This window comes from Schistocerca nitens, chromosome 9 (genome assembly GCF_023898315.1).
Source record: "Schistocerca nitens isolate TAMUIC-IGC-003100 chromosome 9, iqSchNite1.1, whole genome shotgun sequence".
Lineage (NCBI taxonomy): Eukaryota > Metazoa > Arthropoda > Insecta > Orthoptera > Acrididae > Schistocerca > Schistocerca nitens.
The window spans coordinates 75,812,279-75,822,863 of NC_064622.1; the positions used below are offsets into that span (position 1 = coordinate 75,812,279).

General features: G+C 44.6%; 1 non-coding gene across 1 annotated transcript; it reads right to left on the reverse strand.

Annotated features, from left to right (window-relative positions):
• Positions 1–8,079: 8,079 nt before the first annotated feature.
• LOC126204718 (U6 spliceosomal RNA) lies at positions 8,080–8,186 on the reverse strand. Its single transcript, XR_007540524.1, has one exon. It is a non-coding gene; the product is annotated as a U6 spliceosomal RNA (small nuclear RNA).
• Between the last annotated feature and the right edge of the window lie 2,399 nt (positions 8,187–10,585).

Sequence of the window (10,585 nt, forward strand, 5' to 3'; positions counted from 1 at the left end):
CTACGGTCGGTCACAGTGCGAAGTCACGTTTGCTTACGAAAGGGTGGCCTAGTGGCAGGCGCCGGCGCCTATAACTTCGACACTCTGAAGTATAGCTGGATGATGTTTGTGATCACTTGTTTCTGTTCTTGCGTTGTTCCTCAAGACCCCGTCTACAACACCTCGAGGCTTATCGCAACATTTCCAGGGCACACTGTATACCTTAAAAGGCCTGGTAACAACACTAAACACAAACAATACCCATGCATTCTCGTGGCCGTCTGAACTGGCCACAAAGAATTGCAGATCTAATAATTCACATATCGGCCTGTAGTGTACACGTGTACGTGCACGCCTTGTGAGTGGTTCCGTTTTCTTTACCCGGCAGTGTGTTTAACTATTAGAAGTTCGTGATGACACGTCTCTGTGTACCCGTAGCATTGCTCGTTGCACCTGGGCGGCGAGGAATCCATCGGTTCGGAAAAAGAGCGCCGACCAGGGAGCGTCTCGCCATTAGCAAGGCGGTGGCCGGCGAAGGGGGGGCAGGCGCATTCACCGGCAAACGACCGGCCTCATTCGATTGGTCGCGCACAATCGATTTAGTTCGACCCATTGTGGCGGCCGGGTGTGTAATAGATTAGCGGCGGGCAGCCTGTGTTTGCTCGGCGACCACCCCCGCCGTTTTTACCGGCACCTCGTCCGCCGGGTCCTCCGGTTACCGCTGCGTCACTCTGCGCTCCAACGGCAGCCCCGGCCGAGGTCGCTCGTTGGCGACGTCTTGATCTCGGAACCGTGCGTCCAGTCGCTGGAATTCCAGATCGATTTCCTCCGAGAGTCGCTCAGCGGGAGGATCCGCGTTCCGTGACGGGAAAATGGTCACGACTTCTGTTCAGAACGCGTCCGCGCCGTTCGGCAAAAAGCAGCCTTTCTGGAAGGCACTGTAGTTGTGGCACCTCTCAAAAGAGGCAGTGTGTATAACGAGAGGCATGAACCGGATCTGACGCTTATGAAGCGTGAAATTCCTTGAGGGTCTGCCGAGAGCGACCGCTGTCTGGAAATAATCGAGAAATTGAACTCAATAAATGTCTTCGACACGTGGATTGAGAAAAAGGACCACTGTTACCGGAGACCTTGTAACACATCGTTTCCTGCCACGCCAGTAGCTATTGTGTATGTTAAAACTGGCTTTCGATATTTGAGGAGAGCAGGGGGCGACCAGAAGGAAGGAGAATGAGATTTTCACTCTGCAGCGGAGTGTGCGCTGATGTGTTTGGAAGGTAGGAGACTAGGTACTGGGAGAAGTAAATCTGTGAGGATGGGGCGTGAGTCGTGCTTGGGTAGCTCTGTTGGTAGAGCACTTGCCCGCGAAAGGCAAAGGTCCCGAGTTCGAGTCTCGGTCCGGCACACAGTTTTAATCTGCCAGGAAGTTTCAGAAGGAATGAGGTTTTTCCAGCCCTGAGATGGTAGGTTCGTCTTCCCTAATCCTTCTAAATGGGTTGTGTTGGAGACGTTATTCAAAGGTACTTTTCTGACATGTTTGGTTTGCACATTCACTGCACAGTGTGATAAACTACTATCGATATCTTTAGTGCAGCTTGATAGTTGTCCATTCATTCGGCAGTTTCATTTTACCTTCTACATTTTTGCTTTTCCATAAATTACGGCATCATCTTTGCTGTACCTTGTGTGTTTGTACTCTACTCATCTTCGACTGATTGAAATAAGCTTTTTGAGCAAACACTTTGTAAGCCCACTCAGTCATTTTCGCTTGTTTAGAAGGTCGATTTGTCTGTCAGCCAACGAAAATCTTTCGTGCTTTGGAAGCCATTAGGTATTCCTTGTCTGAATGAGTATTCCCCATTCCGGTGGTACACTTCGTCGAGTTCAGTCCTGTTTGGTTTAGAAGAACGTATGGCTTTGTCTGGTTTGTCTGAGATGCATCGGAGTTTCTAGAATTATGAAGAAATCGGATGAGATCATTTCCATTATTTGCCGTGATGAATATTAAGCGGGGAGTTAGTTCATTTTGGGAGTTTATTTTAAATTTCTAGACCGTTTAGTTCGCAATTCCACCACTCTAAAGCGTACTCTAGTATTCTTCCACATGGCGAAATGGAACTTCACAGATTGCTCATTTTTGATTACATGGTAGCTGATTATAGGAACAAATATTATCCCTTCGACCAGTCGTGCTGTGGACACGAAGCTGTCAACATATCCTGAATTATAGGACAGTCGTTGTCTTATTTAAAGTTGTGTATTGAGAACATGTTCTTACGATTAAGCTTTCTGAGGTTTACTCTTGTATTTATTGCCCTGAGGACCTTCATAGGGTTCAAAGTCAACTGAATTTTTTTGGTAACAATACACATATGGAATTCTTTTCTGTATTATTTTCGTCCAAATCATTTGCTTGTTATTTGTACGTAATGCAATAACACGCCTCTACGCCGTCATATTGCTGTAACTTGCTGGTCCCAAATGCGGCTTGTCATAGCACATTGGCTCAAATGGCTCTGAGCACTATGGGACTCAACTGCTGAGGTCATTAGTCCCCTAGAACTCAGAACTAGTTAAACCTAACTAACCTAAGGACATCACAAACATCCATGCCCGAGGCAGGATTCGAACCTGCGACCGTAGCGGTCCTGCGGTTCCAGACTGCAGCGCCTTTAACCGCACGGCCACTTCGGCCGGCTCATAGCACATTGACTGGCATGTGTATCAAACTGATACACAAGATGACTTCCCTGACAGGCAACGTGCACCGAAGTGATACATATATTTCAGATCTTTTGTCTAATTCACGTACACAACAACACTGAATTCAAATGGCTATAGCCCAGGCCTCCTGGAGAAGCCGTGCCCTTCGCGTTCTTAAATTGGTTGACAGGTCCCCTCCATGGTTACCATGTGGTTACTGGTAGCCAGTTCTCAAGTTTGGCAGCTATGCCCAAGCATTGTTCGAGTGAAAAGTTCATGTGCTTGGAACGTCTTTTCATTATTCACACTTGTAAGGTAAAGCCTATAAGCTACGGGGGTCACTCCAAATGAAATGAACACTATTTTTTAATCCATCTTTTATTCTACATGTTTGAAAGTTTTACAGTGTGTAGATACATCATTTAGGAACAACATTTTCATTTCTCCACATAATTTCCATCGCTCTCAACTGCCTTACGCCATCTTGGAACCAGCGCCTGTGTAGCCGCATGGTAAAATTCTGGACCAACCTGTTGGAGCCACTGTTTGACAGCGTGCACAAGGGAGTCATCATCTTCAAACCTTGTTCCACGAAGAGAGTCTCTCAGTTTCCCAAAGAGACGATAGTCACATGGAGCCATGTCAGGACTGTAAGGCGGGTGTTTCAGTGTTGTCCATCCGAGTTTTGTGATCGCTTCCACGGTTTTTTGACTGACATGTGGCCCTGCATTGTCGTGCAACAGCAAAACATCCTGCTTTTGCCGATGTGGTCAAACACGACTCAGTCGAGCTTGAAGTATCTTCAGTGTCGTCACATATGCATCAGAATTTATGGTGGTTCCACTTGGCATGATGTCCACAAGGAAGAGTCCTTCGGAATCTAAAAACACCGTAGCCATAACTTTTCCAGCAGAAGGTGTGGTTTTGAATTTTTTTTCTTGGGTGAATTTGCATGATACCACTCCATTTATTGCCTCTTCGTCTCTGGTGAAAAATGATGGAGTCATGTTTTATCACCTGTCACAAATCTTCCAAGAAATTCATCTCCATCACTCTCGTACTGTTCCAAAAGTTCGTTGCATACCATTTTTCTTGTTTCTTTGTGAGCCACTGTCAACATCCTGGGAACCCACCTGGCACAAACCTTTTTTAACGCCAACACTTTCAGTATTCTGCAAAAACGCTTCAGTCCCCTATCGCAACGTAGCGTGACAATTCGTTCACTGTGATGCCTCTGTCAGCAGTCACCAATTCGTTAACTCTCTGCACATTGTCTGGAGTGTGTGCAGTACGAGGCCTGCCGCTGCGAGGACAATCCTCAATATTGCCGTGCCCGCTTTCATCACATAACCTGCTTACCCACCGACTAACTGTACTGCGATCGACAGCAGCATCTCCAACACCTTTTTCAACCTCTTGTGGATGTTTCCCACTGTCTCGTTTTCACAGTACAGGAACTATATGACAGCACGTTGCTTCTGACGAACGTCAACTGTAGCAGCCATCTTGAAGACATGCTGTGACGGCGCCACTCACGGGAACAGATTGAACTAAGTTTGAAAACAAGCGGGAAGGATCTATCTACACAATGTAAAACTTTCACACATGAAGAATGAAAACTGTATTTTTGCAAAAATAGTGTGGATTTCTTTTGGAGTGACCCTCGTATTAATTAATTCAAATATGTTATTACATATTTTGTGAATCTATAAACCAAACTGTTGAAGTATTACAAAGTCAGCTTTCGTATTATTTTTGCACTAGTCTTCCAAATAATAAATGTCTTTCGTCTGAAATGCTGAAAGTAATCTTGATCTGCTATTAAAGATTTTGCGTAGTTCTTAAACACGTGGTCTAACAGGGATGATACTGCGGAAATTAACATCATAGGCCATGTGTCTATTTATTTATTTATTTATTTATTTACTTTTGTATCAGTCTACTGACTAGTTTGATGCGGCCCGCCACGAATTCCTTTCCTGTGCTAACCTCTTAACCTATTCATCTCAGAGTAGCACTTGCAACCTACGTCCTCAATTATTTGCTTGACGTATTCCAATCTCTGTCTTCCTCTACAGTTTTTGCCCTCTAAAGCTCCCTGTAGTACCATGGAAGTCATTTCCTCGTGTCTTAGCAGATGTCCTATCATCCTGTCCCTTCTCCTTATCAGTGTTTTCCACATATTCCTTTCCTCTCCGATTCTGCGTAGAACCTCCTCATTCCTTACCTTATCAGTCCACCTAATTTTCAACATTCGCCTATAGCACCACATGTCAAATGCTTCGATTCTCTTCTGTTCCGGTTTTCCCACAGTCCATGTTTCACTACCAATACAATGCTGTACTCCAGACGTACATCCTCAGAAATTTCTTCCTCAAATTAATTTCGGTATTTGATATTAGTAGACTTCTCTTGGCCAGAAATGCCTTTCATGCAATAGCGAGTCTGCTTTTCATGTCCTCCTTGCTCCGTCCATCATTGGTTATTTTACTGCCTAGGTAGCAGAATTCCTTAACTTCATTGACGTCGTGACCATCAATCCTGATGTTAAGTTTCTCGCTGCTCTCATTTCTACTACTTCTCATTACCTTCGTCTTTCTCCGATTTACTCTCAAACCATACTGTGTACTCATTAGACTGTTCATTCCGTTCAGCAGATCATTTAATTCTTCTTCACTTTCACTCAGGATAGCAATGTCATCAGCGAATCGTATCATTGATATCCTTTCACCTTGTACTCGTATTTTAATTCCACTCCTGAACCTTTCTTTTATTTCCATCATTGCTTCCTCGATGTACAGATTGAAGAGTAGGGGCGAAAGGCTACAGCCTTGTCTTACACCCTTCTTAATACGAGCACTTCGTTCTTGATCGTCCACTCTTATTATTCCCTCTTGGTTGTTGTACATATTGTATATGACCCGTCTCTCCCTATAGCTTACCCCTACTTTTTTCAGAATCTCGAACAGCTTTCACCATTTTATATTGTCGAACGCTTTTTCCAGGTCGACAAATCCTATGAAAGTGTCTTGATTTTTCTTTAGCCTTGCTTCCATTATTAGCCGTAACGTCAGAATTACCTCTCTCGTGCTTTTACTTTTCCTAAAGCCAAACTGATCGTCACCTAGCGCATTCTCAATTTTCTTTTCCATTCTTCTGTATATTATTCTTGTAAGCAGCTTCGATGCATGAGCTGTTAAGCTGATTGTGCGAGAATTCTCGCACTTGTCATCTCTTCCCGTCTTCGGAATTGTGTGGATGATGCTTTTCCGGAAGTCAGATGGTATGTCGCCAGACTCATATATTCTACACACCAACATGGTCGTTTTGTTGCCACTTCCCCCAATGATTTTAGAAATTCTGATGGAATGTTATCTATCCATTCTGCCTTATTTGACCGTAAGTCATCTAAAGTTCTTTTAAATTCCGATTCTAATACTGGATCCCCTATCTCTTCTAAATCGACTCCTGTTTATTCTTCTATCGCATCAGACAAATCTTCACCCTCATAGAGGCTTTCAATGTATTCTTTCCACCTATCTGCTCTCTCCTCTGCATTTAACAGTGGAACTCCCGTTGCACTCTTAATGTTACCACCGTTGCTTTTAATGTCACCAAAGGCAGTTTTGACTTTCCTGTATGCTGAGTCTCTCCTTCCGACAGTAATATCTTTTAAGATGTCTTCACATTTTTCCTGCAGCCATTTCGTCTTAGCTTCCCTGCACTTCCTATTTATTTCATTCCTCAGCGACTTGTATTTCTGTATTCCTGATTTTCGCGGAACGTGTTTGTACTTCCTCCTTTCATCAATCAACTGAAGTATTTCTTCTGTTACCCATGGTTTCTTCGCAGCTACCTTCTTTGTACCTACGTTTTCCTTCCCAACTTCTGTGATGGCCCTTTTTAGAGACGTCCATTCCTCTTCAACTGTGCTGCCTACTGCGCTATTCCTTATTGCTGTATCTGTAGCGTTAGAGAACTTCAAACGTATCTCGTCATTCCTTAGTACTTCCGTATCCCACTTCTTTGAGTATTGATTCTTCCTGACTAATGTCTTGAACTTCAGCCTACTCTTCATCACTACTATATTGTGATCTGAGTCTATATCTGCTCCTGGGTACGCCTTACAATCCAGTATCTGATTCGGAATCTCTGTCTGACCATGATGTAATCTAATTGAAATCTTCCCGTATCTCCCGGCCTTTTCCAAGTATACCTCCTCCTCTTGTGATTCTTGAACAGGGTATTCGCTATTACTAGCTGAAACTTGTTACAGAACTCAATTAGTCTTTCTCCTCTTTCATTCCTCGTCCCAAGCCCATATTCTCCTGTAACCTTTTCATCTACTCCTTCCCCTACAACTGCATTCCAGTCGCCCATGACTATTAGATTTTCGTCCCCCTTTACATACTGCATTACCCTTTCAATATCCTCATACACTTTCTCTATCTGTTCATCTTCAGCTTGCGACGTCGGCATGTATACCTGAACTATCGTTGTCGGTGTTGGTCTGCGGTCGATTCTGATTAAAACAACCCGGTCACTGAACTGTTCACAGTAACACACCCTCTGCCCTACCTTCCTATTCATAACGAATCCTACACCTGTTATTACATTTTCTGCTGCTGTTGATATTACCAGATACTCATCTGACCAGAAATCCTTGTCTTCCTTCCACTTCATTTCACTGACCCCTACTATATCTAGATTGAGCCTTTGCATTTCCCTTTTCAGATTTTCTAGTTTCCCTACCACGTTCAAGCTTCTGACATTCCACGCCCCGACTCGTAGAACGTTATCCTTTCGTTGATTATTCAATCTTTTTCTCATGGTAACCTCCCCCTTGACAGTCCCCTACCGGAGATCCGAATGGGGGACTATTCCGGAATCTTTTGCCAATGGAGAGATCATCATGACACTTCTTCAATTACAGGCCACATGTCCTGTGGATACACGTTACGTGTCTTTAATGCAGTGGTTTCCATTGTCTTCTGCATCCTCATGTCGTTGATCATTGCTGATTCTTCCGCCTTTAGGGGCAATTTCCCACACATAGGACAAGAGAGTGCCCTGAACCTCTATCCGCTCCTCCGCCCTCTTTGACAAGGCCGTTGGCAGAATGAGGCTGACTTCTTATGCCGGCAGTCTTCGGCCGCCAATGCTGATTATTTATCAAAATTTAGGCACTGACGGGGATCGAACCCGGGACCGAAAACGTTTTGATTATGAATCAAAGACGCTACCCTTTTTTTTTAATTCATTTTGTTCGATATTGCTCGTAGCGTTTGGTCTGGGCGGACGTCACAAGACATCCGTTCAAGTGGATCGTTGATTCTTTGACTCAGTTTTTTTTATTACAGAGAGCATGCAGCCCTCTGACCGAACACGCTGAGCTACCGTGCTGGCGTACGCTTCACGATTTTGCGTGTCATCCTTGCGCAGGGGCCATGCTAATCTTCTCTGTATCGTTCCAATTTTAGTAGATGTACCGCCGAAGCGAGTACTCCCTAGACCACGGTTACTATTAATTATACACACCGGAAAAGGCCTCAGCCTGGTACATAATCATCGGAGAGTCAGGTCCGACAGCTAATGTGTTAATGGTTTCATCACTCCTTCGAGCGTAGAAAGAATGATAGCATATTTGAGGGGATAACCTAAACTGCAATGCTGGTTGCTATAAGCCGACAGTAAAACCCATCATTCAATTCTTGGTCTATTACTTGAAAGACTATTCATTTAATGTCTGAACAGAAGTTATGCAAAATCTCATTATTCTCTTAAATATACGAGGTCAGACTGCGTTTCCAAAATATTTTAAGATTCATAAGAGGCCAAGCTGGAAAGTAATTCCTCCGATTTTTTTTATGTGAAGACTCTTCAAGCATTTTAAGTAATACAAACTTTATTAAAATTCTACATCTTTCTCCTTTCTTGTCTACTTATTTATTTCTCAACATTGTCACCCAGGAGACGTACAAATTTCTCCCAACAAGAGACAATTTTGTTGATTCCGTCTGTTGACGGAGCCACAACCTCACTTCTGCTTGCTCAACGCTTCATCACTATCAACGTAAAGTCCTTCCGTGATGTTCTTTAAGTTTTCAGAAAGATGAAAATCGGAAGCGGCCAAGTCGGAACTGTATGACAGTACACCCAAGGCGTTCGATTGTTTCACATGTCGCAGCACTCATGTGCGACCTGGTATTGTCATGTTACAATTTGGAGCCCTCTACCTGCAGAGGGTTGCAACTGACATCAGCGAAGCGGGAAAGTTGACCGAGCAGTGTACGTGACACGGAATACGTCAACCAATGCTGAGAACAGAATAAAAAATTAGGAGGCATTACTTTTCAGCACGCTCTCGTACGTACTGCTGAGCTCAAACGTTCGGGGCTTCACTTTCACCTTTCGTGTTTCAGTTTTCTCACATACACTGACGTGACAAAACTCACGGGATACCTTCTAATATCGTGATGTACCTCCTTTTGTTCGGCATAGTGTAGCAGCTCGAGATGGTATGAACTCACCAGACTTTGAAAGACCCCTGCAGAAATTTTGTGCCATCTGCCTCTATTGCCTCTATAGCCGTTCATAACTGCAAAAATGTGCCGGTGCTGGATTTTGTGCACGAACTGACCTCTCGACTATGTCACACATATGTCCGATGAGATTCATGTCGGACGTTCTGGGTTGCCAAATCATTCGCTCGAATTGTCGCGAATGTTCTTCAAACCAGTCGGGAACAGTTGCCGCCAGGTGACATAACATCATTGAGTGGGAACATGAGGTCCATGAATGGCTGCAAATGGTCTGCAAGTATCCGAACATAACCACTTACAGGCAATTGTCTGTTCAGTTGGACCAGAGGACGTAGTCCATTCTGTGTATACACACCCTAAATCATTATGGAGCCACTGCCAGCTAGTATAGTGCGTTGTTGACAAGTTGGGTCTTAGGCTTTGTGGGGTCTGCGCCACATTCGAACCTGTTGTCAGCTCTTACCAACTGAGATGGGTACTCACCTCACCAGGTCACTGTTTTTCAGTTGTCTGGGGTCCAACCGATATGCTCACGAGTCCAGGAGAGGCGCTGCAGGCGATATCGAGGCGCTGCAGGCGATATCGTGCTGAAAAGCAAAGGCACTCGCATAGGTCGTCTGTTTCTCTAGCCTATTAACGCCAAATTTCGGCGCACTGTGCTATCGGATAGGAACATCGTACGTCCCACACTGATTTACGCACCTACTACACGCAGTGTTGCTTGTCTGTTAGCACTGACAACTCTACACAAACGTCGCTGCTCTCGGTCGTTAAGTGAGAGCCGCCGTGCACTGCGTTGTCCGTGTTGGGAGGTAATGCGAGAAATTTGATATTCTTGATAATTAATTGAAACCCTCAGCTGCGACAGGTGTTGTTGATATACCTCGATGGGGATAGCTGAAAATGTGTGCCCCGACAGAGACTCGAACCCGGGATCTCCTGCTTACATGGCAACGTTCTATCCATCTGAGCCACCGAGGACACAGATGAATAGCGCGACTGCATGGACTTATCCCTTGCACGCTTCCCGTGAGACCCACATTCCAAGCTGTCCACAATCTACATACTTATAGTTCAAAAAATGGTTCAAATGGCTCTCAGCAGCCGCGCGGGATTAGCTGATCGGGCTAAGGCGCTGCAGTCATGGACTGAGCGGCTGGTCCCGGCGGAGGTTCGAGTCCTCCCTCGGGCATGGGTGTGTGTGTTTGTCCTTAGGATAATTTGGATTAAGTAGATGTAAGCTTAGGGACTGATGACCTTAGCAGTTAAGTCCCATAAGACTTCACACACATTTGAACATTTTTTTTTTTTGGCTCTGAGCACTATGCGACTTAACTTCTGAGGTCATCAGTCGCCTAGAA